Source organism: Hippocampus zosterae, chromosome 1 (assembly GCF_025434085.1).
Source record: "Hippocampus zosterae strain Florida chromosome 1, ASM2543408v3, whole genome shotgun sequence".
Taxonomy (NCBI): domain Eukaryota; kingdom Metazoa; phylum Chordata; class Actinopteri; order Syngnathiformes; family Syngnathidae; genus Hippocampus; species Hippocampus zosterae.
In genome coordinates, this window is record NC_067451.1 from 42,124,759 (window position 1) to 42,150,045 (window position 25,287).

General features: G+C 50.6%; 42 non-coding genes across 42 annotated transcripts; all 42 read right to left on the reverse strand.

Annotated features, from left to right (window-relative positions):
- Positions 1-433: 433 nt before the first annotated feature.
- LOC127611662 (5S ribosomal RNA) lies at positions 434-552 on the reverse strand. Its single transcript, XR_007965414.1, has one exon. It is a non-coding gene; the product is annotated as a 5S ribosomal RNA (ribosomal RNA).
- Positions 553-1,031: 479 nt separating this feature from the next.
- LOC127611667 (5S ribosomal RNA) lies at positions 1,032-1,150 on the reverse strand. Its single transcript, XR_007965415.1, has one exon. It is a non-coding gene; the product is annotated as a 5S ribosomal RNA (ribosomal RNA).
- Positions 1,151-1,628: 478 nt separating this feature from the next.
- Positions 1,629-1,747, reverse strand: LOC127611678 (5S ribosomal RNA). The gene has a single exon (XR_007965419.1). It is a non-coding gene; the product is annotated as a 5S ribosomal RNA (ribosomal RNA).
- Positions 1,748-2,225: 478 nt separating this feature from the next.
- LOC127614907 (5S ribosomal RNA) lies at positions 2,226-2,344 on the reverse strand. The gene has a single exon (XR_007966741.1). It is a non-coding gene; the product is annotated as a 5S ribosomal RNA (ribosomal RNA).
- Positions 2,345-2,822: 478 nt separating this feature from the next.
- On the reverse strand, positions 2,823-2,941 carry LOC127615763 (5S ribosomal RNA). Its single transcript, XR_007966950.1, has one exon. It is a non-coding gene; the product is annotated as a 5S ribosomal RNA (ribosomal RNA).
- A 479-nt stretch (positions 2,942-3,420) lies between these two features.
- LOC127611683 (5S ribosomal RNA) lies at positions 3,421-3,539 on the reverse strand. Its single transcript, XR_007965420.1, has one exon. It is a non-coding gene; the product is annotated as a 5S ribosomal RNA (ribosomal RNA).
- A 478-nt stretch (positions 3,540-4,017) lies between these two features.
- LOC127611686 (5S ribosomal RNA) lies at positions 4,018-4,136 on the reverse strand. The gene has a single exon (XR_007965421.1). It is a non-coding gene; the product is annotated as a 5S ribosomal RNA (ribosomal RNA).
- Positions 4,137-4,615: 479 nt separating this feature from the next.
- Positions 4,616-4,734, reverse strand: LOC127611689 (5S ribosomal RNA). The gene has a single exon (XR_007965422.1). It is a non-coding gene; the product is annotated as a 5S ribosomal RNA (ribosomal RNA).
- A 479-nt stretch (positions 4,735-5,213) lies between these two features.
- On the reverse strand, positions 5,214-5,332 carry LOC127611696 (5S ribosomal RNA). Its single transcript, XR_007965423.1, has one exon. It is a non-coding gene; the product is annotated as a 5S ribosomal RNA (ribosomal RNA).
- A 478-nt stretch (positions 5,333-5,810) lies between these two features.
- Positions 5,811-5,929, reverse strand: LOC127611700 (5S ribosomal RNA). Its single transcript, XR_007965424.1, has one exon. It is a non-coding gene; the product is annotated as a 5S ribosomal RNA (ribosomal RNA).
- A 478-nt stretch (positions 5,930-6,407) lies between these two features.
- LOC127614915 (5S ribosomal RNA) lies at positions 6,408-6,526 on the reverse strand. Its single transcript, XR_007966744.1, has one exon. It is a non-coding gene; the product is annotated as a 5S ribosomal RNA (ribosomal RNA).
- A 478-nt stretch (positions 6,527-7,004) lies between these two features.
- Positions 7,005-7,123, reverse strand: LOC127615774 (5S ribosomal RNA). The gene has a single exon (XR_007966951.1). It is a non-coding gene; the product is annotated as a 5S ribosomal RNA (ribosomal RNA).
- A 479-nt stretch (positions 7,124-7,602) lies between these two features.
- Positions 7,603-7,721, reverse strand: LOC127611707 (5S ribosomal RNA). Its single transcript, XR_007965430.1, has one exon. It is a non-coding gene; the product is annotated as a 5S ribosomal RNA (ribosomal RNA).
- A 478-nt stretch (positions 7,722-8,199) lies between these two features.
- LOC127614461 (5S ribosomal RNA) lies at positions 8,200-8,318 on the reverse strand. Its single transcript, XR_007966520.1, has one exon. It is a non-coding gene; the product is annotated as a 5S ribosomal RNA (ribosomal RNA).
- A 479-nt stretch (positions 8,319-8,797) lies between these two features.
- Positions 8,798-8,916, reverse strand: LOC127613067 (5S ribosomal RNA). Its single transcript, XR_007966059.1, has one exon. It is a non-coding gene; the product is annotated as a 5S ribosomal RNA (ribosomal RNA).
- Positions 8,917-9,394: 478 nt separating this feature from the next.
- On the reverse strand, positions 9,395-9,513 carry LOC127614918 (5S ribosomal RNA). The gene has a single exon (XR_007966745.1). It is a non-coding gene; the product is annotated as a 5S ribosomal RNA (ribosomal RNA).
- Positions 9,514-9,992: 479 nt separating this feature from the next.
- Positions 9,993-10,111, reverse strand: LOC127611713 (5S ribosomal RNA). Its single transcript, XR_007965431.1, has one exon. It is a non-coding gene; the product is annotated as a 5S ribosomal RNA (ribosomal RNA).
- A 479-nt stretch (positions 10,112-10,590) lies between these two features.
- LOC127611718 (5S ribosomal RNA) lies at positions 10,591-10,709 on the reverse strand. Its single transcript, XR_007965432.1, has one exon. It is a non-coding gene; the product is annotated as a 5S ribosomal RNA (ribosomal RNA).
- A 478-nt stretch (positions 10,710-11,187) lies between these two features.
- LOC127615326 (5S ribosomal RNA) lies at positions 11,188-11,306 on the reverse strand. The gene has a single exon (XR_007966889.1). It is a non-coding gene; the product is annotated as a 5S ribosomal RNA (ribosomal RNA).
- Positions 11,307-11,785: 479 nt separating this feature from the next.
- LOC127613315 (5S ribosomal RNA) lies at positions 11,786-11,904 on the reverse strand. The gene has a single exon (XR_007966152.1). It is a non-coding gene; the product is annotated as a 5S ribosomal RNA (ribosomal RNA).
- A 479-nt stretch (positions 11,905-12,383) lies between these two features.
- On the reverse strand, positions 12,384-12,502 carry LOC127588983 (5S ribosomal RNA). The gene has a single exon (XR_007959251.1). It is a non-coding gene; the product is annotated as a 5S ribosomal RNA (ribosomal RNA).
- Positions 12,503-12,981: 479 nt separating this feature from the next.
- On the reverse strand, positions 12,982-13,100 carry LOC127611725 (5S ribosomal RNA). The gene has a single exon (XR_007965433.1). It is a non-coding gene; the product is annotated as a 5S ribosomal RNA (ribosomal RNA).
- A 479-nt stretch (positions 13,101-13,579) lies between these two features.
- LOC127611734 (5S ribosomal RNA) lies at positions 13,580-13,698 on the reverse strand. The gene has a single exon (XR_007965439.1). It is a non-coding gene; the product is annotated as a 5S ribosomal RNA (ribosomal RNA).
- A 478-nt stretch (positions 13,699-14,176) lies between these two features.
- On the reverse strand, positions 14,177-14,295 carry LOC127615329 (5S ribosomal RNA). Its single transcript, XR_007966891.1, has one exon. It is a non-coding gene; the product is annotated as a 5S ribosomal RNA (ribosomal RNA).
- A 654-nt stretch (positions 14,296-14,949) lies between these two features.
- Positions 14,950-15,068, reverse strand: LOC127613322 (5S ribosomal RNA). Its single transcript, XR_007966153.1, has one exon. It is a non-coding gene; the product is annotated as a 5S ribosomal RNA (ribosomal RNA).
- A 479-nt stretch (positions 15,069-15,547) lies between these two features.
- Positions 15,548-15,666, reverse strand: LOC127587925 (5S ribosomal RNA). The gene has a single exon (XR_007958917.1). It is a non-coding gene; the product is annotated as a 5S ribosomal RNA (ribosomal RNA).
- A 478-nt stretch (positions 15,667-16,144) lies between these two features.
- LOC127611737 (5S ribosomal RNA) lies at positions 16,145-16,263 on the reverse strand. The gene has a single exon (XR_007965440.1). It is a non-coding gene; the product is annotated as a 5S ribosomal RNA (ribosomal RNA).
- Positions 16,264-16,742: 479 nt separating this feature from the next.
- LOC127613329 (5S ribosomal RNA) lies at positions 16,743-16,861 on the reverse strand. The gene has a single exon (XR_007966155.1). It is a non-coding gene; the product is annotated as a 5S ribosomal RNA (ribosomal RNA).
- A 479-nt stretch (positions 16,862-17,340) lies between these two features.
- Positions 17,341-17,459, reverse strand: LOC127589036 (5S ribosomal RNA). Its single transcript, XR_007959273.1, has one exon. It is a non-coding gene; the product is annotated as a 5S ribosomal RNA (ribosomal RNA).
- A 479-nt stretch (positions 17,460-17,938) lies between these two features.
- On the reverse strand, positions 17,939-18,057 carry LOC127611741 (5S ribosomal RNA). The gene has a single exon (XR_007965441.1). It is a non-coding gene; the product is annotated as a 5S ribosomal RNA (ribosomal RNA).
- Positions 18,058-18,535: 478 nt separating this feature from the next.
- LOC127615341 (5S ribosomal RNA) lies at positions 18,536-18,654 on the reverse strand. The gene has a single exon (XR_007966894.1). It is a non-coding gene; the product is annotated as a 5S ribosomal RNA (ribosomal RNA).
- Positions 18,655-19,133: 479 nt separating this feature from the next.
- LOC127613333 (5S ribosomal RNA) lies at positions 19,134-19,252 on the reverse strand. Its single transcript, XR_007966156.1, has one exon. It is a non-coding gene; the product is annotated as a 5S ribosomal RNA (ribosomal RNA).
- Positions 19,253-19,731: 479 nt separating this feature from the next.
- Positions 19,732-19,850, reverse strand: LOC127587992 (5S ribosomal RNA). The gene has a single exon (XR_007958934.1). It is a non-coding gene; the product is annotated as a 5S ribosomal RNA (ribosomal RNA).
- A 478-nt stretch (positions 19,851-20,328) lies between these two features.
- LOC127611745 (5S ribosomal RNA) lies at positions 20,329-20,447 on the reverse strand. The gene has a single exon (XR_007965442.1). It is a non-coding gene; the product is annotated as a 5S ribosomal RNA (ribosomal RNA).
- Positions 20,448-20,926: 479 nt separating this feature from the next.
- LOC127613336 (5S ribosomal RNA) lies at positions 20,927-21,045 on the reverse strand. The gene has a single exon (XR_007966157.1). It is a non-coding gene; the product is annotated as a 5S ribosomal RNA (ribosomal RNA).
- Positions 21,046-21,524: 479 nt separating this feature from the next.
- LOC127589122 (5S ribosomal RNA) lies at positions 21,525-21,643 on the reverse strand. The gene has a single exon (XR_007959290.1). It is a non-coding gene; the product is annotated as a 5S ribosomal RNA (ribosomal RNA).
- A 479-nt stretch (positions 21,644-22,122) lies between these two features.
- On the reverse strand, positions 22,123-22,241 carry LOC127611752 (5S ribosomal RNA). Its single transcript, XR_007965443.1, has one exon. It is a non-coding gene; the product is annotated as a 5S ribosomal RNA (ribosomal RNA).
- A 479-nt stretch (positions 22,242-22,720) lies between these two features.
- On the reverse strand, positions 22,721-22,839 carry LOC127611758 (5S ribosomal RNA). The gene has a single exon (XR_007965444.1). It is a non-coding gene; the product is annotated as a 5S ribosomal RNA (ribosomal RNA).
- A 478-nt stretch (positions 22,840-23,317) lies between these two features.
- Positions 23,318-23,436, reverse strand: LOC127615343 (5S ribosomal RNA). The gene has a single exon (XR_007966896.1). It is a non-coding gene; the product is annotated as a 5S ribosomal RNA (ribosomal RNA).
- Positions 23,437-23,915: 479 nt separating this feature from the next.
- LOC127613338 (5S ribosomal RNA) lies at positions 23,916-24,034 on the reverse strand. Its single transcript, XR_007966158.1, has one exon. It is a non-coding gene; the product is annotated as a 5S ribosomal RNA (ribosomal RNA).
- A 479-nt stretch (positions 24,035-24,513) lies between these two features.
- On the reverse strand, positions 24,514-24,632 carry LOC127588049 (5S ribosomal RNA). The gene has a single exon (XR_007958953.1). It is a non-coding gene; the product is annotated as a 5S ribosomal RNA (ribosomal RNA).
- A 478-nt stretch (positions 24,633-25,110) lies between these two features.
- LOC127611762 (5S ribosomal RNA) lies at positions 25,111-25,229 on the reverse strand. Its single transcript, XR_007965447.1, has one exon. It is a non-coding gene; the product is annotated as a 5S ribosomal RNA (ribosomal RNA).
- Between the last annotated feature and the right edge of the window lie 58 nt (positions 25,230-25,287).

Here is a 25,287-nt window from a genome sequence, read left to right on the forward strand (position 1 = left end):
GCGGGTCGGGGATGGAGTAGTGGGGTGATTTTTTTTTCATTTAATGACCTCCTCCCGAGAGCACGAAGGAGGGGCCTGCTCCCGTGGTGGTTTGAGCGCGCAGCCTGTCAGGCTCGCATACGGTCCTCTGCGAGCGCGCAGATGCGGTATTTGATGTTTGTTGCAAAAGTGGGCTTTTCCAGTGGAGGTGCAAACGCATCCAGCAGGCGGAAATCCCAAGCTGTTTCATGTCCAAGTGCTATCATGACCGATCCCCGTGCAGACGGCTCCCTCTGTTGGACATTAATTTTATTCCAAAGAGACGTTGATCTGTCAAATCAACGTGAAGGAAACGATTTTAAACCACAGGATAAGTGAAAGTTGAATGACGAATGAATGCCAAAATTTTTGGAAAGAGCAGTGAATCGTGTTGTGATTTGGAGGTGGGTGCAAAAGCTTACAGCACCTGGTATTCCCAGGCGGTCTCCCATCCAAGTACTAACCAGGCCCGACCCTGCTTAGCTTCCGAGATCGGACGAGATCGGGCGTTCTCAGGGTAGTATGGCCGTAAGCGAGGGAAAACGCGAAAATTGTCCTCTTTATAGCAGACAGGGCACTTCTGGGTCGGGGGTGGAGTAGTGGGGTGATTTTTTTTCATTTAATAAACCTCCTCCGGAGTGCACAAAGGAGGGGCCCGCTCCCGTGGTGGTTTGAGCGCGCAGCCTGTCAGGCTCGCATACGGTCCTCTGCGAGCGCGCAGAGGCTGTACTTGATGTCTGTTGCAAAAGTGGGCTTTTCCAGTGGAGGTGCATAGGCATCCAGCAGGCGGAAATCCCAAGCTGTTTCATGTCCAAGTGCTATCATTACCGATTCCCGTGCAGACGGCTCCTTCTGTTGGACATTAATTTTATTCCAAAGAGACGTTGATCTGTCAAATCAACGTGAAGGAAACGATTTTAAACCACAGGATAAGTGAAAGTTGAATGACGAATGAATGCCAAAATTTTTGGAAAGAGCAGTGAATCGTGTTGAGAATTGGAGGTGGGTGCAAAAGCTTACAGCACCTGGTATTCCCAGGCGGTCTCCCATCCAAGTACTAACCAGGCCCGACCCTGCTTAGCTTCCGAGATCGGACGAGATCGGGCGTTCTCAGGGTAGTATGGCCGTAAGCGAGGGAAAACGTGAAAATTGTCCCCTTTATAGCAGACACGGCACTTGCGGGTCGGGGATGGAGTAGTGGGGTGATTTTTTTTTCATTTAATGACCTCCTCCCGAGAGCACGAAGGAGGGGCCCGCTCCCGTGGTGGTTTGAGCGCGCAGCCTGTCAGGCTCGCATACGGTCCTCTGCGAGCACGCAGATGCAGTATTTGATGTTTGTTGCAAAAGTGGGCTTTTCCAGTGGAGGTGCAAAGGCATCCAGCAGGCGGAAATCCCAAGCTGTTTCATGTCCAAGTGCTATCATGAACGACCCCGTGCAGACGGCTCCCTCTGTTGGACATTAATTTTATTCCAAAGAGAACTTGATCTGTCAAATCAACGTGAAGGAAACGATTTCAAACCACAGGATAAGTGAAAGTTGAATGACTAATGAAAGCCAAAATTTTTGGAAAGAGCAGTGAATCGTGTTGAGAATTGGAGGTGGGTGCAAAAGCTTACAGCACCTGGTATTCCCAGGCGGTCTCCCATCCAAGTACTAACCAGGCCCGACCCTGCTTAGCTTCCGAGATCGGACGAGATCGGGCGTTCTCAGGGTAGTATGGCCGTAAGCGAGGGAAAACGTGAAAATTGTCCCCTTTATAGCAGACACGGCACTTGCGGGTCGGGGATGGAGTAGTGGGGTGATTTTTTTTTCATTTAATGACCTCCTCCCGAGAGCACGAAGGAGGGGCCTGCTCCCGTGGTGGTTTGAGCGCGCAGCCTGTCAGGCTCGCATACGGTCCTCTGCGAGCGCGCAGATGCGGTATTTGATGTTTGTTGCAAAAGTGGGCTTTTCCAGTGGAGGTGCAAACGCATCCAGCAGGCGGAAATCCCAAGCTGTTTCATGTCCAAGTGCTATCATGAACGACCCCGTGCAGACGGCTCCCTCTGTTGGACATTAATTTTATTCCAAAGAGAACTTGATCTGTCAAATCAACGTGAAGGAAACGATTTCAAACCACAGGATAAGTGAAAGTTGAATGACTAATGAAAGCCAAAATTTTTGGAAAGAGCAGTGAATCGTGTTGAGAATTGGAGGTGGGTGCAAAAGCTTACAGCAGCTGGTATTCCCAGGCGGTCTCCCATCCAAGTACTAACCAGGCCCGACCCTGCTTAGCTTCCGAGATCGGACGAGATCGGGCGTTCTCAGGGTAGTATGGCCGTAAGCGAGGGAAAACGTGAAAATTGTCCCCTTTATAGCAGACATGGCACTTGCGGGTCGGGGATGGAGTCGTGGGGTGATTTTTTTTTCATTTAATGACCTCCTCCCGAGAGCACGAAGGAGGGGCCCGCTCCCGTGGTGGTTTGAGCGCGCAGCCTGTCAGGCTCGCATTCGGTCCTCTGCGAGCGCGCAGATGCGGTATTTGATGTTTGTTGCAAAAGTGGGCTTTTCCAGTGGAGGTGCAAAGGCATCCAGCAGGCGGAAATCCCAAGCTGTTTCATGTCCAAGTGCTATCATGACCGACCCCGTGCAGACGGCTCCCTCTGTTGGACATTAATTTTATTCCAAAGAGACGTTGATCTGTCAAATCAACGTGAAGGAAACGATTTCAAACCACAGGATAAGTGAAAGTTGAATGACTAATGAAAGCCAAAATTTTTGGAAAGAGCAGTGAATCGTGTTGAGAATTGGAGGTGGGTGCAAAAGCTTACAGCAGCTGGTATTCCCAGGCGGTCTCCCATCCAAGTACTAACCAGGCCCGACCCTGCTTAGCTTCCGAGATCGGACGAGATCGGGCGTTCTCAGGGTAGTATGGGCGTAAGCGAGGGAAAACGTGAAAATTGTCCCCTTTATAGCAGACATGGCACTTGCGTGTCGGGGATGGAGTCGTGGGGTGATTTTTTTTTCATTTAATGACCTCCTCCCGAGAGCACGAAGGAGGGGCCCGCTCCCGTGGTGGTTTGAGCGCGCAGCCTGTCAGGCTCGCATTCGGTCCTCTGCGAGCGCGCAGATGCGGTATTTGATGTTTGTTGCAAAAGTGGGCTTTTCCAGTGGAGGTGCAAAGGCATCCAGCAGGCGGAAATCCCAAGCTGTTTCATGTCCAAGTGCTATCATGACCGATCCCCGTGCAGACGGCTCCCTCTGTTGGACATTAATTTTATTCCAAAGAGACGTTGATCTGTCAAATCAACGTGAAGGAAACGATTTCAAACCACAGGATAAGTGAAAGTTGAATGACGAATGAATGCCAAAATTTTTGGAAAGAGCAGTGAATCGTGTTGAGAATTGGAGGTGGGTGCAAAAGCTTACAGCACCTGGTATTCCCAGGCGGTCTCCCATCCAAGTACTAACCAGGCCCGACCCTGCTTAGCTTCCGAGATCGGACGAGATCGGGCGTTCTCAGGGTAGTATGGCCGTAAGCGAGGGAAAACGCGAAAATTGTCCTCTTTATAGCAGACAGGGCACTTCTGGGTCGGGGGTGGAGTAGTGGGGTGATTTTTTTTCATTTAATAAACCTCCTCCGGAGTGCACAAAGGAGGGGCCCGCTCCCGTGGTGGTTTGAGCGCGCAGCCTGTCAGGCTCGCATACGGTCCTCTGCGAGCACGCAGATGCAGTATTTGATGTTTGTTGCAAAAGTGGGCTTTTCCAGTGGAGGTGCAAAGGCATCCAGCAGGCGGAAATCCCAAGCTGTTTCATGTCCAAGTGCTATCATGAACGACCCCGTGCAGACGGCTCCCTCTGTTGGACATTAATTTTATTCCAAAGAGAACTTGATCTGTCAAATCAACGTGAAGGAAACGATTTCAAACCACAGGATAAGTGAAAGTTGAATGACTAATGAAAGCCAAAATTTTTGGAAAGAGCAGTGAATCGTGTTGAGAATTGGAGGTGGGTGCAAAAGCTTACAGCACCTGGTATTCCCAGGCGGTCTCCCATCCAAGTACTAACCAGGCCCGACCCTGCTTAGCTTCCGAGATCGGACGAGATCGGGCGTTCTCAGGGTAGTATGGCCGTAAGCGAGGGAAAACGTGAAAATTGTCCCCTTTATAGCAGACACGGCACTTGCGGGTCGGGGATGGAGTAGTGGGGTGATTTTTTTTTCATTTAATGACCTCCTCCCGAGAGCACGAAGGAGGGGCCTGCTCCCGTGGTGGTTTGAGCGCGCAGCCTGTCAGGCTCGCATACGGTCCTCTGCGAGCGCGCAGATGCGGTATTTGATGTTTGTTGCAAAAGTGGGCTTTTCCAGTGGAGGTGCAAACGCATCCAGCAGGCGGAAATCCCAAGCTGTTTCATGTCCAAGTGCTATCATGACCGATCCCCGTGCAGACGGCTCCCTCTGTTGGACATTAATTTTATTCCAAAGAGACGTTGATCTGTCAAATCAACGTGAAGGAAACGATTTTAAACCACAGGATAAGTGAAAGTTGAATGACGAATGAATGCCAAAATTTTTGGAAAGAGCAGTGAATCGTGTTGTGATTTGGAGGTGGGTGCAAAAGCTTACAGCACCTGGTATTCCCAGGCGGTCTCCCATCCAAGTACTAACCAGGCCCGACCCTGCTTAGCTTCCGAGATCGGACGAGATCGGGCGTTCTCAGGGTAGTATGGCCGTAAGCGAGGGAAAACGCGAAAATTGTCCTCTTTATAGCAGACAGGGCACTTCTGGGTCGGGGGTGGAGTAGTGGGGTGATTTTTTTTCATTTAATAAACCTCCTCCGGAGTGCACAAAGGAGGGGCCCGCTCCCGTGGTGGTTTGAGCGCGCAGCCTGTCAGGCTCGCATGCGGTCCTCTGCGAGCGCGCAGAGGCTGTACTTGATGTCTGTTGCAAAAGTGGGCTTTTCCAGTGGAGGTGCATAGGCATCCAGCAGGCGGAAATCCCAAGCTGTTTCATGTCCAAGTGCTATCATTACCGATTCCCGTGCAGACGGCTCCTTCTGTTGGACATTAATTTTATTCCAAAGAGACGTTGATCTGTCAAATCAACGTGAAGGAAACGATTTTAAACCACAGGATAAGTGAAAGTTGAATGACGAATGAATGCCAAAATTTTTGGAAAGAGCAGTGAATCGTGTTGAGAATTGGAGGTGGGTGCAAAAGCTTACAGCACCTGGTATTCCCAGGCGGTCTCCCATCCAAGTACTAACCAGGCCCGACCCTGCTTAGCTTCCGAGATCGGACGAGATCGGGCGTTCTCAGGGTAGTATGGCCGTAAGCGAGGGAAAACGTGAAAATTGTCCCCTTTATAGCAGACACGGCACTTGCGGGTCGGGGATGGAGTAGTGGGGTGATTTTTTTTTCATTTAATGACCTCCTCCCGAGAGCACGAAGGAGGGGCCCGCTCCCGTGGTGGTTTGAGCGCGCAGCCTGTCAGGCTCGCATACGGTCCTCTGCGAGCACGCAGATGCAGTATTTGATGTTTGTTGCAAAAGTGGGCTTTTCCAGTGGAGGTGCAAAGGCATCCAGCAGGCGGAAATCCCAAGCTGTTTCATGTCCAAGTGCTATCATGAACGACCCCGTGCAGACGGCTCCCTCTGTTGGACATTAATTTTATTCCAAAGAGAACTTGATCTGTCAAATCAACGTGAAGGAAACGATTTCAAACCACAGGATAAGTGAAAGTTGAATGACTAATGAAAGCCAAAATTTTTGGAAAGAGCAGTGAATCGTGTTGAGAATTGGAGGTGGGTGCAAAAGCTTACAGCACCTGGTATTCCCAGGCGGTCTCCCATCCAAGTACTAACCAGGCCCGACCCTGCTTAGCTTCCGAGATCGGACGAGATCGGGCGTTCTCAGGGTAGTATGGCCGTAAGCGAGGGAAAACGTGAAAATTGTCCCCTTTATAGCAGACACGGCACTTGCGGGTCGGGGATGGAGTAGTGGGGTGATTTTTTTTTCATTTAATGACCTCCTCCCGAGAGCACGAAGGAGGGGCCTGCTCCCGTGGTGGTTTGAGCGCGCAGCCTGTCAGGCTCGCATACGGTCCTCTGCGAGCGCGCAGATGCGGTATTTGATGTTTGTTGCAAAAGTGGGCTTTTCCAGTGGAGGTGCAAACGCATCCAGCAGGCGGAAATCCCAAGCTGTTTCATGTCCAAGTGCTATCATGAACGACCCCGTGCAGACGGCTCCCTCTGTTGGACATTAATTTTATTCCAAAGAGAACTTGATCTGTCAAATCAACGTGAAGGAAACGATTTCAAACCACAGGATAAGTGAAAGTTGAATGACTAATGAAAGCCAAAATTTTTGGAAAGAGCAGTGAATCGTGTTGAGAATTGGAGGTGGGTGCAAAAGCTTACAGCAGCTGGTATTCCCAGGCGGTCTCCCATCCAAGTACTAACCAGGCCCGACCCTGCTTAGCTTCCGAGATCGGACGAGATCGGGCGTTCTCAGGGTAGTATGGCCGTAAGCGAGGGAAAACGTGAAAATTGTCCCCTTTATAGCAGACATGGCACTTGCGGGTCGGGGATGGAGTCGTGGGGTGATTTTTTTTTCATTTAATGACCTCCTCCCGAGAGCACGAAGGAGGGGCCCGCTCCCGTGGTGGTTTGAGCGCGCAGCCTGTCAGGCTCGCATTCGGTCCTCTGCGAGCGCGCAGATGCGGTATTTGATGTTTGTTGCAAAAGTGGGCTTTTCCAGTGGAGGTGCAAAGGCATCCAGCAGGCGGAAATCCCAAGCTGTTTCATGTCCAAGTGCTATCATGACCGACCCCGTGCAGACGGCTCCCTCTGTTGGACATTAATTTTATTCCAAAGAGACGTTGATCTGTCAAATCAACGTGAAGGAAACGATTTCAAACCACAGGATAAGTGAAAGTTGAATGACTAATGAAAGCCAAAATTTTTGGAAAGAGCAGTGAATCGTGTTGAGAATTGGAGGTGGGTGCAAAAGCTTACAGCAGCTGGTATTCCCAGGCGGTCTCCCATCCAAGTACTAACCAGGCCCGACCCTGCTTAGCTTCCGAGATCGGACGAGATCGGGCGTTCTCAGGGTAGTATGGGCGTAAGCGAGGGAAAACGTGAAAATTGTCCCCTTTATAGCAGACATGGCACTTCTGGGTCGGGGGTGGAGTAGTGGGGTGATTTTTTTTCATTTAATAAACCTCCTCCGGAGTGCACAAAGGAGGGGCCCGCTCCCGTGGTGGTTTGAGCGCGCAGCCTGTCAGGCTCGCATACGGTCCTCTGCGAGCGCGCAGAGGCTGTACTTGATGTCTGTTGCAAAAGTGGGCTTTTCCAGTGGAGGTGCATAGGCATCCAGCAGGCGGAAATCCCAAGCTGTTTCATGTCCAAGTGCTATCATTACCGATTCCCGTGCAGACGGCTCCCTCTGTTGGACATTAATTTTATTCCAAAGAGACGTTGATCTGTCAAATCAACGTGAAGGAAACCATTTTAAACCACAGGATAAGTGAAAGTTGAATGACGAATGAATGCCAAAATTTTTGGAAAGAGCAGTGAATCGTGTTGAGAATTGGAGGTGGGTGCAAAAGCTTACAGCACCTGGTATTCCCAGGCGGTCTCCCATCCAAGTACTAACCAGGCCCGACCCTGCTTAGCTTCCGAGATCGGACGAGATCGGGCGTTCTCAGGGTAGTATGGCCGTAAGCGAGGGAAAACGTGAAAATTGTCCCCTTTATAGCAGACACGGCACTTGCGGGTCGGGGATGGAGTAGTGGGGTGATTTTTTTTTCATTTAATGACCTCCTCCCGAGAGCACGAAGGAGGGGCCCGCTCCCGTGGTGGTTTGAGCGCGCAGCCTGTCAGGCTCGCATACGGTCCTCTGCGAGCACGCAGATGCAGTATTTGATGTTTGTTGCAAAAGTGGGCTTTTCCAGTGGAGGTGCAAAGGCATCCAGCAGGCGGAAATCCCAAGCTGTTTCATGTCCAAGTGCTATCATGAACGACCCCGTGCAGACGGCTCCCTCTGTTGGACATTAATTTTATTCCAAAGAGAACTTGATCTGTCAAATCAACGTGAAGGAAACGATTTCAAACCACAGGATAAGTGAAAGTTGAATGACTAATGAAAGCCAAAATTTTTGGAAAGAGCAGTGAATCGTGTTGAGAATTGGAGGTGGGTGCAAAAGCTTACAGCACCTGGTATTCCCAGGCGGTCTCCCATCCAAGAACTAACCAGGCCCGACCCTGCTTAGCTTCCGAGATCGGACGAGATCGGGCGTTCTCAGGGTAGTATGGCCGTAAGCGAGGGAAAACGTGAAAATTGTCCCCTTTATAGCAGACACGGCACTTGCGGGTCGGGGATGAAGTAGTGGGGTGATTTTTTTTTCATTTAATGACCTCCTCCCGAGAGCACGAAGGAGGGGCCTGCTCCCGTGGTGGTTTGAGCGCGCAGCCTGTCAGGCTCGCATACGGTCCTCTGCGAGCGCGCAGATGCGGTATTTGATGTTTGTTGCAAAAGTGGGCTTTTCCAGTGGAGGTGCAAACGCATCCAGCAGGCGGAAATCCCAAGCTGTTTCATGTCCAAGTGCTATCATGACCGATCCCCGTGCAGACGGCTCCCTCTGTTGGACATTAATTTTATTCCAAAGAGACGTTGATCTGTCAAATCAACGTGAAGGAAACGATTTTAAACCACAGGATAAGTGAAAGTTGAATGACGAATGAATGCCAAAATTTTTGGAAAGAGCAGTGAATCGTGTTGAGAATTGGAGGTGGGTGCAAAAGCTTACAGCACCTGGTATTCCCAGGCGGTCTCCCATCCAAGTACTAACCAGGCCCGACCCTGCTTAGCTTCCGAGATCGGACGAGATCGGGCGTTCTCAGGGTAGTATGGCCATAAGCGAGGGAAAACGTGAAAATTGTCCCCTTTATAGCAGACAAGGCACTTGCGGGTCGGGGATGGAGTAGTGGGGTGATTTTTTTTTCATTTAATGACCTCCTCCCGAGAGCACGAAGGAGGGGCCCGCTCCCGTGGTGGTTTGAGCGCGCAGCCTGTCAGGCTCGCATACGGTCCTCTGCGAGCACGCAGATGCAGTATTTGATGTTTGTTGCAAAAGTGGGCTTTTCCAGTGGAGGTGCAAAGGCATCCAGCAGGCGGAAATCCCAAGCTGTTTCATGTCCAAGTGCTATCATGACCGACCCCGTGCAGACGGCTCCCTCTGTTGGACATTAATTTTATTCCAAAGAGACGTTGATCTGTCAAATCAACGTGAAGGAAACGATTTCAAACCACAGGATAAGTGAAAGTTGAATGACTAATGAAAGCCAAAATTTTTGGAAAGAGCAGTGAATCGTGTTGAGAATTGGAGGTGGGTGCAAAAGCTTACAGCAGCTGGTATTCCCAGGCGGTCTCCCATCCAAGTACTAACCAGGCCCGACCCTGCTTAGCTTCCGAGATCGGACGAGATCGGGCGTTCTCAGGGTAGTATGGCCGTAAGCGAGGGAAAACGTGAAAATTGTCCCCTTTATAGCAGACATGGCACTTGCGGGTCGGGGATGGAGTCGTGGGGTGATTTTTTTTTCATTTAATGACCTCCTCCCGAGAGCACGAAGGAGGGGCCCGCTCCCGTGGTGGTTTGAGCGCGCAGCCTGTCAGGCTCGCATTCGGTCCTCTGCGAGCGCGCAGATGCGGTATTTGATGTTTGTTGCAAAAGTGGGCTTTTCCAGTGGAGGTGCAAAGGCATCTTGCAGGCGGAAATCCCAAGCTGTTTCATGTCCAAGTGCTATCATGACCGATCCCCGTGCAGACGGCTCCCTCTGTTGGACATTAATTTTATTCCAAAGAGAACTTGATCTGTCAAATCAACGTGAAGGAAACGATTTCAAACCACAGGATAAGTGAAAGTTGAATGACTAATGAAAGCCAAAATTTTTGGAAAGAGCAGTGAATCGTGTTGAGAATTGGAGGTGGGTGCAAAAGCTTACAGCACCTGGTATTCCCAGGCGGTCTCCCATCCAAGTACTAACCAGGCCCGACCCTGCTTAGCTTCCGAGATCGGACGAGATCGGGCGTTCTCAGGGTAGTATGGCCGTAAGCGAGGGAAAACGTGAAAATTGTCCCCTTTATAGCAGACACGGCACTTGCGGGTCGGGGATGGAGTAGTGGGGTGATTTTTTTTTCATTTAATGACCTCCTCCCGAGAGCACGAAGGAGGGGCCCGCTCCCGTGGTGGTTTGAGCGCGCAGCCTGTCAGGCTCGCATACGGTCCTCTGCGAGCACGCAGATGCAGTATTTGATGTTTGTTGCAAAAGTGGGCTTTTCCAGTGGAGGTGCAAAGGTATCCAGCAGGCGGAAATCCCAAGCTGCTTCATGTCCAAGTGCTATCATGACCGATCCCCGTGCTGACGGCTCCCTCTGTTGGACATTAATTTTATTCCAAAGAGACGTTGATCTGTCAAATCAACGTGAAGGAAACGATTTCAAACCACAGGATAAGTGAAAGTTGAATGACGAATGAATGCCAAAATTTTTGGAAAGAGCAGTGAATCGTGTTGTGATTTGGAGGTGGGTGCAAAAGCTTACAGCACCTGGTATTCCCAGGCGGTCTCCCATCCAAGTACTAACCAGGCCCGACCCTGCTTAGCTTCCGAGATCGGACGAGATCGGGCGTTCTCAGGGTAGTATGGCCGTAAGCGAGGGAAAACATGAAAATTGTCCCCTTTATAGCAGACAAGGCACTTGCGGGTAGGGGATGGAGTAGTGTGGTGATTTTTTTTTCATTTAATGACCTCCTCCCGAGAGCACGAAGGAGGGGCCCGCTCCCGTGGTGGTTTGAGCGCGCAGCCTGTCAGGCTCGCATACGGTCCTCTGCGAGCACGCAGATGCAGTATTTGATGTTTGTTGCAAAAGTGGGCTTTTCCAGTGGAGGTGCAAAGGCATCCAGCAGGCGGAAATCCCAAGCTGTTTCATGTCCAAGTGCTATCATGACCGACCCCGTGCAGACGGCTCCCTCTGTCGGACATTAATTTTATTCCAAAGAGACGTTGATCTGTCAAATCAACGTGAAGGAAACGATTTCAAACCACAGGATAAGTGATAGTTGACTGACTAATGAAAGCCAAAATTTTTGGAAAGAGCAGTGAATCGTGTTGAGAATTGGAGGTGGGTGCAAAAGCTTAGAGCACCTGGTATTCCCAGGTGGTCTCCCATCCAAGTACTAACCAGGCCCGACCCTGCTTAGCTTCCGAGATCGGACTAGATCGGGCGTTCTCAGGGTAGTATGGCCATAAGCGAGGGAAAACGCGAAAATTGTCCCCTTTATAGCAGACAAGGCACTTGCGGGTCGGGGATGGAGTAGTGGGGTGATTTTTTTTTCATTTCATGACCTCCTCCCGAGAGCACGAAGGAGGGGCCCGCTCCCGTGGTGGTTTGAGCGCGCAGCCTGTCAGGCTCGCATACGGTCCTCTGCGAGCACGCAGATGCAGTATTTGATGTTTGTTGCAAAAGTGGGCTTTTCCAGTGGAGGTGCAAAGGCATCCAGCAGGCGGAAATCCCAAGCTGCTTCATGTCCAAGTGCTATCATGACCGATCCCCGTGCAGACGTCTCCCTCTGTTGGACATTAATTTTATTCCAAAGAGACGTTGATCCGTCAAATCAACGTGAAGGAAACGATTTCAAACCACAGGATAAGTGAAAGTTGAATGACGAATGAATGCCAAAATTTTTGGAAAGAGCAGTGAATCGTGTTGTGAATTGGAGGTGGGTGCAAAAGCTTACAGCACCTGGTATTCCCAGGCGGTCTCCCATTCAAGTACTAACCAGGCCCGACCCTGCTTAGCTTCCGAGATCGGACGAGATCGGGCGTTCTCAGGGTAGTATGGCCGTAAGCGAGGGAAAATGTGAAAATTGTCCCCTTTATAGCAGACAGGGCACTTGCGGGTCGGGGATGGAGTAGTGGGGTGATTTTTTTTTCATTTAATGACCTCCTCCCGAGAGCACGAAGGAGGGGCCCGCTCCCGTGGTGGTTTGAGCGCGCAGCCTGTCAGGCTCGCATACGGTCCTCTGCGAGCACGCAGATGCGGTATTTGATGTTTGTTGCAAAAGTGGGCTTTTCCAGTGGAGGTGCAAAGGCATCCAGCAGGCGGAAATCCCAAGCTGCTTCATGTCCAAGTGCTATCATGACCGATCCCCGTGCAGACGGCTCCCTCTGTTGGACATTAATTTTATTCCAAAGAGACGTTGATCTGTCAAATCAACGTGAAGGAAACGATTTCAAACCACAGGATAAGTGAAAGTTGAATGACGAATGAATGCCAAAATTTTTGGAAAGAGCAGTGAATCGTGTTGTGAATTGGAGGTGGGTGCAAAAGCTTACAGCACCTGGTATTCCCAGGCGGTCTCCCATCCAAGTACTAACCAGGCCCTACCCTGCTTAGCTTCCGAGATCAGACGAGATCGGGTGTTCTCAGGGTAGTATGGCCATAAGCGAGGGAAAACGCGAAAATTATCCCCTTTATAGCAGACATGGCACTTGCGGGTCGGGGATGGAGTCGTGGGGTGATTTTTTTTTCATTTAATGACCTCCTCCCGAGAGCACGAAGGAGGGGCCCGCTCCCGTGGTGGTTTGAGCGCGCAGCCTGTCAGGCTCGCATTCGGTCCTCTGCGAGCGCGCAGATGCGGTATTTGATGTTTGTTGCAAAAGTGGGCTTTTCCAGTGGAGGTGCAAAGGCATCTTGCAGGCGGAAATCCCAAGCTGTTTCATGTCCAAGTGCTATCATGACCGATCCCCGTGCAGACGGCTCCCTCTGTTGGACATTAATTTTATTCCAAAGAGAACTTGATCTGTCAAATCAACGTGAAGGAAACGATTTCAAACCACAGGATAAGTGAAAGTTGAATGACTAATGAAAGCCAAAATTTTTGGAAAGAGCAGTGAATCGTGTTGAGAATTGGAGGTGGGTGCAAAAGCTTACAGCACCTGGTATTCCCAGGCGGTCTCCCATCCAAGTACTAACCAGGCCCGACCCTGCTTAGCTTCCGAGATCGGACGAGATCGGGCGTTCTCAGGGTAGTATGGCCGTAAGCGAGGGAAAACGTGAAAATTGTCCCCTTTATAGCAGACACGGCACTTGCGGGTCGGGGATGGAGTAGTGGGGTGATTTTTTTTTCATTTAATGACCTCCTCCCGAGAGCACGAAGGAGGGGCCCGCTCCCGTGGTGGTTTGAGCGCGCAGCCTGTCAGGCTCGCATACGGTCCTCTGCGAGCACGCAGATGCAGTATTTGATGTTTGTTGCAAAAGTGGGCTTTTCCAGTGGAGGTGCAAAGGTATCCAGCAGGCGGAAATCCCAAGCTGCTTCATGTCCAAGTGCTATCATGACCGATCCCCGTGCTGACGGCTCCCTCTGTTGGACATTAATTTTATTCCAAAGAGACGTTGATCTGTCAAATCAACGTGAAGGAAACGATTTCAAACCACAGGATAAGTGAAAGTTGAATGACGAATGAATGCCAAAATTTTTGGAAAGAGCAGTGAATCGTGTTGTGATTTGGAGGTGGGTGCAAAAGCTTACAGCACCTGGTATTCCCAGGCGGTCTCCCATCCAAGTACTAACCAGGCCCGACCCTGCTTAGCTTCCGAGATCGGACGAGATCGGGCGTTCTCAGGGTAGTATGGCCGTAAGCGAGGGAAAACGTGAAAATTGTCCCCTTTATAGCAGACAAGGCACTTGCGGGTAGGGGATGGAGTAGTGTGGTGATTTTTTTTTCATTTAATGACCTCCTCCCGAGAGCACGAAGGAGGGGCCCGCTCCCGTGGTGGTTTGAGCGCGCAGCCTGTCAGGCTCGCATATGGTCCTCTGCGAGCACGCAGATGCAGTATTTGATGTTTGTTGCAAAAGTGGGCTTTTCCAGTGGAGGTGCAAAGGCATCCAGCAGGCGGAAATCCCAAGCTGTTTCATGTCCAAGTGCTATCATGACCGACCCCGTGCAGACGGCTCCCTCTGTCGGACATTAATTTTATTCCAAAGAGACGTTGATCTGTCAAATCAACGTGAAGGAAACGATTTCAAACCACAGGATAAGTGATAGTTGACTGACTAATGAAAGCCAAAATTTTTGGAAAGAGCAGTGAATCGTGTTGAGAATTGGAGGTGGGTGCAAAAGCTTAGAGCACCTGGTATTCCCAGGTGGTCTCCCATCCAAGTACTAACCAGGCCCGACCCTGCTTAGCTTCCGAGATCGGACTAGATCGGGCGTTCTCAGGGTAGTATGGCCATAAGCGAGGGAAAATGCGAAAATTGTCCCCTTTATAGCAGACAAGGCACTTGCGGGTCGGGGATGGAGTAGTGGGGTGATTTTTTTTTCATTTCATGACCTCCTCCCGAGAGCACGAAGGAGGGGCCGAGATCCGAGATCGGACTAGATCGGGCGTTCTCAGGGTAGTATGGCCATAAGCGAGGGAAAACGCGAAAATTGTCCCCTTTATAGCAGACAAGGCACTTGCGGGTCGGGGATGGAGTAGTGGGGTGATTTTTTTTTCATTTCATGACCTCCTCCCGAGAGCACGAAGGAGGGGCCCGCTCCCGTGGTGGTTTGAGCGCGCAGCCTGTCAGGCTCGCATACGGTCCTCTGCGAGCACGCAGATGCAGTATTTGATGTTTGTTGCAAAAGTGGGCTTTTCCAGTGGAGGTGCAAAGGCATCCAGCAGGCGGAAATCCCAAGCTGCTTCATGTCCAAGTGCTATCATGACCGATCCCCGTGCAGACGTCTCCCTCTGTTGGACATTAATTTTATTCCAAAGAGACGTTGATCCGTCAAATCAACGTGAAGGAAACGATTTCAAACCACAGGATAAGTGAAAGTTGAATGACGAATGAATGCCAAAATTTTTGGAAAGAGCAGTGAATCGTGTTGTGAATTGGAGGTGGGTGCAAAAGCTTACAGCACCTGGTATTCCCAGGCGGTCTCCCATTCAAGTACTAACCAGGCCCGACCCTGCTTAGCTTCCGAGATCGGACGAGATCGGGCGTTCTCAGGGTAGTATGGCCGTAAGCGAGGGAAAATGTGAAAATTGTCCCCTTTATAGCAGACAGGGCACTTGCGGGTCGGGGATGGAGTAGTGGGGTGATTTTTTTTTCATTTAATGACCTCCTCCCGAGAGCACGAAGGAGGGGCCCGCTCCCGTGGTGGTTTGAGCGCGCAGCCTGTCAGGCTCGCATACGGTCCTCTGCGAGCACGCAGATGCGGTATTTGATGTTTGTTGCAAAAGTGGGCTTTTCCAGTGGAGGTGCAAAGGCATCCAGCAGGCGGAAATCCCAAGCTGCTTCATGTCCAAGTGCTATCATGACCGATCCCCGTGCAGACGGCTCCCTCTGTTGGACATTAATTTTATTCCAAAGAGACGTTGATCTGTCAAATCAACGTGAAGGAAACGATTTCAAACCACAGGATAAGTGAAAGTTGAATGACGAATGAATGCCAAAATTTTTGGAAAGAGCAGTGAATCGTGTTGTGAATTGGAGGTGGGTGCAAAAGCTTACAGCACCTGGTATTCCCAGGCGGTCTCCCATCCAAGTACTAACCAGGCCCTACCCTGCTTAGCTTCCGAGATCAGACGAGATCGGGTGTTCTCAGGGTAGTATGGCCGTAAGCGAGGGAAAACGCGAAAATTATCCCCTTTATAGCAGACACGGCACTTGCGGGTCGGGGATGGAGTAGTGGGGTGATTTTTTTTTCATTTAATGACCTCCTCCCGAGAGCACGAAGGAGGGGCCCGCTCCCGTGGTGGTTTGAGCGCGCAGCCTGTCAGGCTCGCATACGGTCCTCTGCGAGCACGCAGATGCAGTATTTGATGTTTGTTGCAAAAGTGGGCTTTTCCAGTGGAGGTGCAAAGGCATCCAGCAGGCGGAAATCCCAAGCTGTTTCATGTCCAAGTGCTATCATGAACGACCCCGTGCAGACGGCTCCCTCTGTTGGACATTAATTTTATTCCAAAGAGAACTTGATCTGTCAAATCAACGTGAAGGAAACGATTTCAAACCACAGGATAAGTGAAAGTTGAATGACTAATGAAAGCCAAAATTTTTGGAAAGAGCAGTGAATCGTGTTGAGAATTGGAGGTGGGTGCAAAAGCTTACAGCACCTGGTATTCCCAGGCGGTCTCCCATCCAAGTACTAACCAGGCCCGACCCTGCTTAGCTTCCGAGATCGGACGAGATCGGGCGTTCTCAGGGTAGTATGGCCGTAAGCGAGGGAAAACGTGAAAATTGTCCCCTTTATAGCAGACACGGCACTTGCGGGTCGGGGATGGAGTAGTGGGGTGATTTTTTTTTCATTTAATGACCTCCTCCCGAGAGCACGAAGGAGGGGCCCGCTCCCGTGGTGGTTTGAGCGCGCAGCCTGTCAGGCTCGCATACGGTCCTCTGCGAGCACGCAGATGCAGTATTTGATGTTTGTTGCAAAAGTGGGCTTTTCCAGTGGAGGTGCAAAGGCATCCAGCAGGCGGAAATCCCAAGCTGCTTCATGTCCAAGTGCTATCATGACCGATCCCCGTGCAGACGTCTCCCTCTGTTGGACATTAATTTTATTCCAAAGAGACGTTGATCCGTCAAATCAACGTGAAGGAAACGATTTCAAACCACAGGATAAGTGAAAGTTGAATGACGAATGAATGCCAAAATTTTTGGAAAGAGCAGTGAATCGTGTTGTGAATTGGAGGTGGGTGCAAAAGCTTACAGCACCTGGTATTCCCAGGCGGTCTCCCATTCAAGTACTAACCAGGCCCGACCCTGCTTAGCTTCCGAGATCGGACGAGATCGGGCGTTCTCAGGGTAGTATGGCCGTAAGCGAGGGAAAATGTGAAAATTGTCCCCTTTATAGCAGACAGGGCACTTGCGGGTCGGGGATGGAGTAGTGGGGTGATTTTTTTTTCATTTAATGACCTCCTCCCGAGAGCACGAAGGAGGGGCCCGCTCCCGTGGTGGTTTGAGCGCGCAGCCTGTCAGGCTCGCATACGGTCCTCTGCGAGCACGCAGATGCGGTATTTGATGTTTGTTGCAAAAGTGGGCTTTTCCAGTGGAGGTGCAAAGGCATCCAGCAGGCGGAAATCCCAAGCTGCTTCATGTCCAAGTGCTATCATGACCGATCCCCGTGCAGACGGCTCCCTCTGTTGGACATTAATTTTATTCCAAAGAGACGTTGATCTGTCAAATCAACGTGAAGGAAACGATTTCAAACCACAGGATAAGTGAAAGTTGAATGACGAATGAATGCCAAAATTTTTGGAAAGAGCAGTGAATCGTGTTGTGAATTGGAGGTGGGTGCAAAAGCTTACAGCACCTGGTATTCCCAGGCGGTCTCCCATCCAAGTACTAACCAGGCCCTACCCTGCTTAGCTTCCGAGATCAGACGAGATCGGGTGTTCTCAGGGTAGTATGGCCATAAGCGAGGGAAAACGCGAAAATTATCCCCTTTATAGCAGACATGGCACTTGCGGGTCGGGGATGGAGTCGTGGGGTGATTTTTTTTTCATTTAATGACCTCCTCCCGAGAGCACGAAGGAGGGGCCCGCTCCCGTGGTGGTTTGAGCGCGCAGCCTGTCAGGCTCGCATTCGGTCCTCTGCGAGCGCGCAGATGCGGTATTTGATGTTTGTTGCAAAAGTGGGCTTTTCCAGTGGAGGTGCAAAGGCATCTTGCAGGCGGAAATCCCAAGCTGTTTCATGTCCAAGTGCTATCATGACCGATCCCCGTGCAGACGGCTCCCTCTGTTGGACATTAATTTTATTCCAAAGAGAACTTGATCTGTCAAATCAACGTGAAGGAAACGATTTCAAACCACAGGATAAGTGAAAGTTGAATGACTAATGAAAGCCAAAATTTTTGGAAAGAGCAGTGAATCGTGTTGAGAATTGGAGGTGGGTGCAAAAGCTTACAGCACCTGGTATTCCCAGGCGGTCTCCCATCCAAGTACTAACCAGGCCCGACCCTGCTTAGCTTCCGAGATCGGACGAGATCGGGCGTTCTCAGGGTAGTATGGCCGTAAGCGAGGGAAAACGTGAAAATTGTCCCCTTTATAGCAGACAAGGCACTTGCGGGTAGGGGATGGAGTAGTGTGGTGATTTTTTTTTCATTTAATGACCTCCTCCCGAGAGCACGAAGGAGGGGCCCGCTCCCGTGGTGGTTTGAGCGCGCAGCCTGTCAGGCTCGCATATGGTCCTCTGCGAGCACGCAGATGCAGTATTTGATGTTTGTTGCAAAAGTGGGCTTTTCCAGTGGAGGTGCAAAGGCATCCAGCAGGCGGAAATCCCAAGCTGTTTCATGTCCAAGTGCTATCATGACCGACCCCGTGCAGACGGCTCCCTCTGTCGGACATTAATTTTATTCCAAAGAGACGTTGATCTGTCAAATCAACGTGAAGGAAACGATTTCAAACCACAGGATAAGTGATAGTTGACTGACTAATGAAAGCCAAAATTTTTGGAAAGAGCAGTGAATCGTGTTGAGAATTGGAGGTGGGTGCAAAAGCTTAGAGCACCTGGTATTCCCAGGTGGTCTCCCATCCAAGTACTAACCAGGCCCGACCCTGCTTAGCTTCCGAGATCGGACTAGATCGGGCGTTCTCAGGGTAGTATGGCCATAAGCGAGGGAAAACGCGAAAATTGTCCCCTTTATAGCAGACAAGGCACTTGCGGGTCGGGGATGGAGTAGTGGGGTGATTTTTTTTTCATTTCATGACCTCCTCCCGAGAGCACGAAGGAGGGGCCCGCTCCCGTGGTGGTTTGAGCGCGCAGCCTGTCAGGCTCGCATACGGTCCTCTGCGAGCACGCAGATGCAGTATTTGATGTTTGTTGCAAAAGTGGGCTTTTCCAGTGGAGGTGCAAAGGCATCCAGCAGGCGGAAATCCCAAGCTGCTTCATGTCCAAGTGCTATCATGACCGATCCCCGTGCAGACGTCTCCCTCTGTTGGACATTAATTTTATTCCAAAGAGACGTTGATCCGTCAAATCAACGTGAAGGAAACGATTTCAAACCACAGGATAAGTGAAAGTTGAATGACGAATGAATGCCAAAATTTTTGGAAAGAGCAGTGAATCGTGTTGTGAATTGGAGGTGGGTGCAAAAGCTTACAGCACCTGGTATTCCCAGGCGGTCTCCCATTCAAGTACTAACCAGGCCCGACCCTGCTTAGCTTCCGAGATCGGACGAGATCGGGCGTTCTCAGGGTAGTATGGCCGTAAGCGAGGGAAAATGTGAAAATTGTCCCCTTTATAGCAGACAGGGCACTTGCGGGTCGGGGATGGAGTAGTGGGGTGATTTTTTTTTCATTTAATGACCTCCTCCCGAGAGCACGAAGGAGGGGCCCGCTCCCGTGGTGGTTTGAGCGCGCAGCCTGTCAGGCTCGCATACGGTCCTCTGCGAGCACGCAGATGCGGTATTTGATGTTTGTTGCAAAAGTGGGCTTTTCCAGTGGAGGTGCAAAGGCATCCAGCAGGCGGAAATCCCAAGCTGCTTCATGTCCAAGTGCTATCATGACCGATCCCCGTGCAGACGGCTCCCTCTGTTGGACATTAATTTTATTCCAAAGAGACGTTGATCTGTCAAATCAACGTGAAGGAAACGATTTCAAACCACAGGATAAGTGAAAGTTGAATGACGAATGAATGCCAAAATTTTTGGAAAGAGCAGTGAATCGTGTTGTGAATTGGAGGTGGGTGCAAAAGCTTACAGCACCTGGTATTCCCAGGCGGTCTCCCATCCAAGTACTAACCAGGCCCTACCCTGCTTAGCTTCCGAGATCAGACGAGATCGGGTGTTCTCAGGGTAGTATGGCCGTAAGCGAGGGAAAACGCGAAAATTATCCCCTTTATAGCAGACACGGCACTTGCGGGTCGGGGATGGAGTAGTGGGGTGATTTTTTTTTCATTTAATGACCTCCTCCCGAGAGCACGAAGGAGGGGCCCGCTCCCGTGGTGGTTTGAGCGCGCAGCCTGTCAGGCTCGCATACGGTCCTCTGCGAGCACGCAGATGCAGTATTTGATGTTTGTTGCAAAAGTGGGCTTTTCCAGTGGAGGTGCAAAGGCATCCAGCAGGCGGAAATCCCAAGCTGTTTCATGTCCAAGTGCTATCATGAACGACCCCGTGCAGACGGCTCCCTCTGTTGGACATTAATTTTATTCCAAAGAGAACTTGATCTGTCAAATCAACGTGAAGGAAACGATTTCAAACCACAGGATAAGTGAAAGTTGAATGACTAATGAAAGCCAAAATTTTTGGAAAGAGCAGTGAATCGTGTTGAGAATTGGAGGTGGGTGCAAAAGCTTACAGCACCTGGTATTCCCAGGCGGTCTCCCATCCAAGTACTAACCAGGCCCGACCCTGCTTAGCTTCCGAGATCGGACGAGATCGGGCGTTCTCAGGGTAGTATGGCCGTAAGCGAGGGAAAACGTGAAAATTGTCCCCTTTATAGCAGACACGGCACTTGCGGGTCGGGGATGGAGTAGTGGGGTGATTTTTTTTTCATTTAATGACCTCCTCCCGAGAGCACGAAGGAGGGGCCCGCTCCCGTGGTGGTTTGAGCGCGCAGCCTGTCAGGCTCGCATACGGTCCTCTGCGAGCACGCAGATGCAGTATTTGATGTTTGTTGCAAAAGTGGGCTTTTCCAGTGGAGGTGCAAAGGCATCCAGCAGGCGGAAATCCCAAGCTGCTTCATGTCCAAGTGCTATCATGACCGATCCCCGTGCAGACGTCTCCCTCTGTTGGACATTAATTTTATTCCAAAGAGACGTTGATCCGTCAAATCAACGTGAAGGAAACGATTTCAAACCACAGGATAAGTGAAAGTTGAATGACGAATGAATGCCAAAATTTTTGGAAAGAGCAGTGAATCGTGTTGTGAATTGGAGGTGGGTGCAAAAGCTTACAGCACCTGGTATTCCCAGGCGGTCTCCCATTCAAGTACTAACCAGGCCCGACCCTGCTTAGCTTCCGAGATCGGACGAGATCGGGCGTTCTCAGGGTAGTATGGCCGTAAGCGAGGGAAAATGTGAAAATTGTCCCCTTTATAGCAGACAGGGCACTTGCGGGTCGGGGATGGAGTAGTGGGGTGATTTTTTTTTCATTTAATGACCTCCTCCCGAGAGCACGAAGGAGGGGCCCGCTCCCGTGGTGGTTTGAGCGCGCAGCCTGTCAGGCTCGCATACGGTCCTCTGCGAGCACGCAGATGCGGTATTTGATGTTTGTTGCAAAAGTGGGCTTTTCCAGTGGAGGTGCAAAGGCATCCAGCAGGCGGAAATCCCAAGCTGCTTCATGTCCAAGTGCTATCATGACCGATCCCCGTGCAGACGGCTCCCTCTGTTGGACATTAATTTTATTCCAAAGAGACGTTGATCTGTCAAATCAACGTGAAGGAAACGATTTCAAACCACAGGATAAGTGAAAGTTGAATGACGAATGAATGCCAAAATTTTTGGAAAGAGCAGTGAATCGTGTTGTGAATTGGAGGTGGGTGCAAAAGCTTACAGCACCTGGTATTCCCAGGCGGTCTCCCATCCAAGTACTAACCAGGCCCTACCCTGCTTAGCTTCCGAGATCAGACGAGATCGGGTGTTCTCAGGGTAGTATGGCCATAAGCGAGGGAAAATGCGAAAATTATCCCCTTTATAGCAGACATGGCACTTGCGGGTCGGGGATGGAGTCGTGGGGTGATTTTTTTTTCATTTAATGACCTCCTCCCGAGAGCACGAAGGAGGGGCCCGCTCCCGTGGTGGTTTGAGCGCGCAGCCTGTCAGGCTCGCATTCGGTCCTCTGCGAGCGCGCAGATGCGGTATTTGATGTTTGTTGCAAAAGTGGGCTTTTCCAGTGGAGGTGCAAAGGCATCTTGCAGGCGGAAATCCCAAGCTGTTTCATGTCCAAGTGCTATCATGACCGATCCCCGTGCAGACGGCTCCCTCTGTTGGACATTAATTTTATTCCAAAGAGAACTTGATCTGTCAAATCAACGTGAAGGAAACGATTTCAAACCACAGGATAAGTGAAAGTTGAATGACTAATGAAAGCCAAAATTTTTGGAAAGAGCAGTGAATCGTGTTGAGAATTGGAGGTGGGTGCAAAAGCTTACAGCACCTGGTATTCCCAGGCGGTCTCCCATCCAAGTACTAACCAGGCCCGACCCTGCTTAGCTTCCGAGATCGGACGAGATCGGGCGTTCTCAGGGTAGTATGGCCGTAAGCGAGGGAAAACGTGAAAATTGTCCCCTTTATAGCAGACACGGCACTTGCGGGTCGGGGATGGAGTAGTGGGGTGATTTTTTTTTCATTTAATGACCTCCTCCCGAGAGCACGAAGGAGGGGCCCGCTCCCGTGGTGGTTTGAGCGCGCAGCCTGTCAGGCTCGCATACGGTCCTCTGCGAGCACGCAGATGCAGTATTTGATGTTTGTTGCAAAAGTGGGCTTTTCCAGTGGAGGTGCAAAGGTATCCAGCAGGCGGAAATCCCAAGCTGCTTCATGTCCAAGTGCTATCATGACCGATCCCCGTGCTGACGGCTCCCTCTGTTGGACATTAATTTTATTCCAAAGAGACGTTGATCTGTCAAATCAACGTGAAGGAAACGATTTCAAACCACAGGATAAGTGAAAGTTGAATGACGAATGAATGCCAAAATTTTTGGAAAGAGCAGTGAATCGTGTTGTGATTTGGAGGTGGGTGCAAAAGCTTACAGCACCTGGTATTCCCAGGCGGTCTCCCATCCAAGTACTAACCAGGCCCGACCCTGCTTAGCTTCCGAGATCGGACGAGATCGGGCGTTCTCAGGGTAGTATGGCCGTAAGCGAGGGAAAACGTGAAAATTGTCCCCTTTATAGCAGACAAGGCACTTGCGGGTAGGGGATGGAGTAGTGTGGTGATTTTTTTTTCATTTAATGACCTCCTCCCGAGAGCACGAAGGAGGGGCCCGCTCCCGTGGTGGTTTGAGCGCGCAGCCTGTCAGGCTCGCATATGGTCCTCTGCGAGCACGCAGATGCAGTATTTGATGTTTGTTGCAAAAGTGGGCTTTTCCAGTGGAGGTGCAAAGGCATCCAGCAGGCGGAAATCCCAAGCTGTTTCATGTCCAAGTGCTATCATGACCGACCCCGTGCAGACGGCTCCCTCTGTCGGACATTAATTTTATTCCAAAGAGACGTTGATCTGTCAAATCAACGTGAAGGAAACGATTTCAAACCACAGGATAAGTGATAGTTGACTGACTAATGAAAGCCAAAATTTTTGGAAAGAGCAGTGAATCGTGTTGAGAATTGGAGGTGGGTGCAAAAGCTTAGAGCACCTGGTATTCCCAGGTGGTCTCCCATCCAAGTACTAACCAGGCCCGACCCTGCTTAGCTTCCGAGATCGGACTAGATCGGGCGTTCTCAGGGTAGTATGGCCATAAGCGAGGGAAAACGCGAAAATTGTCCCCTTTATAGCAGACAAGGCACTTGCGGGTCGGGGATGGAGTAGTGGGGTGATTTTTTTTTCATTTCATGACCTCCTCCCGAGAGCACGAAGGAGGGGCCCGCTCCCGTGGTGGTTTGAGCGCGCAGCCTGTCAGGCTCGCATACGGTCCTCTGCGAGCACGCAGATGCAGTATTTGATGTTTGTTGCAAAAGTGGGCTTTTCCAGTGGAGGTGCAAAGGCATCCAGCAGGCGGAAATCCCAAGCTGCTTCATGTCCAAGTGCTATCATGACCGATCCCCGTGCAGACGTCTCCCTCTGTTGGACATTAATTTTATTCCAAAGAGACGTTGATCCGTCAAATCAACGTGAAGGAAACGATTTCAAACCACAGGATAAGTGAAAGTTGAATGACGAATGAATGCCAAAATTTTTGGAAAGAGCAGTGAATCGTGTTGTGAATTGGAGGTGGGTGCAAAAGCTTACAGCACCTGGTATTCCCAGGCGGTCTCCCATTCAAGTACTAACCAGGCCCGACCCTGCTTAGCTTCCGAGATCGGACGAGATCGGGCGTTCTCAGGGTAGTATGGCCGTAAGCGAGGGAAAATGTGAAAATTGTCCCCTTTATAGCAGACAGGGCACTTGCGGGTCGGGGATGGAGTAGTGGGGTGATTTTTTTTTCATTTAATGACCTCCTCCCGAGAGCACGAAGGAGGGGCCCGCTCCCGTGGTGGTTTGAGCGCGCAGCCTGTCAGGCTCGCATACGGTCCTCTGCGAGCACGCAGATGCGGTATTTGATGTTTGTTGCAAAAGTGGGCTTTTCCAGTGGAGGTGCAAAGGCATCCAGCAGGCGGAAATCCCAAGCTGCTTCATGTCCAAGTGCTATCATGACCGATCCCCGTGCAGACGGCTCCCTCTGTTGGACATTAATTTTATTCCAAAGAGACGTTGATCTGTCAAATCAACGTGAAGGAAACGATTTCAAACCACAGGATAAGTGAAAGTTGAATGACGAATGAATGCCAAAATTTTTGGAAAGAGCAGTGAATCGTGTTGTGAATTGGAGGTGGGTGCAAAAGCTTACAGCACCTGGTATTCCCAGGCGGTCTCCCATCCAAGTACTAACCAGGCCCTACCCTGCTTAGCTTCCGAGATCAGACGAGATCGGGTGTTCTCAGGGTAGTATGGCCGTAAGCGAGGGAAAACGCGAAAATTATCCCCTTTATAGCAGACACGGCACTTGCGGGTCGGGGATGGAGTAGTGGGGTGATTTTTTTTTCATTTAATGACCTCCTCCCGAGAGCACGAAGGAGGGGCCCGCTCCCGTGGTGGTTTGAGCGCGCAGCCTGTCAGGCTCGCATACGGTCCTCTGCGAGCACGCAGATGCAGTATTTGATGTTTGTTGCAAAAGTGGGCTTTTCCAGTGGAGGTGCAAAGGCATCCAGCAGGCGGAAATCCCAAGCTGTTTCATGTCCAAGTGCTATCATGAACGACCCCGTGCAGACGGCTCCCTCTGTTGGACATTAATTTTATTCCAAAGAGAACTTGATCTGTCAAATCAACGTGAAGGAAACGATTTCAAACCACAGGATAAGTGAAAGTTGAATGACTAATGAAAGCCAAAATTTTTGGAAAGAGCAGTGAATCGTGTTGAGAATTGGAGGTGGGTGCAAAAGCTTACAGCACCTGGTATTCCCAGGCGGTCTCCCATCCAAGTACTAACCAGGCCCGACCCTGCTTAGCTTCCGAGATCGGACGAGATCGGGCGTTCTCAGGGTAGTATGGCCGTAAGCGAGGGAAAACGTGAAAATTGTCCCCTTTATAGCAGACACGGCACTTGCGGGTCGGGGA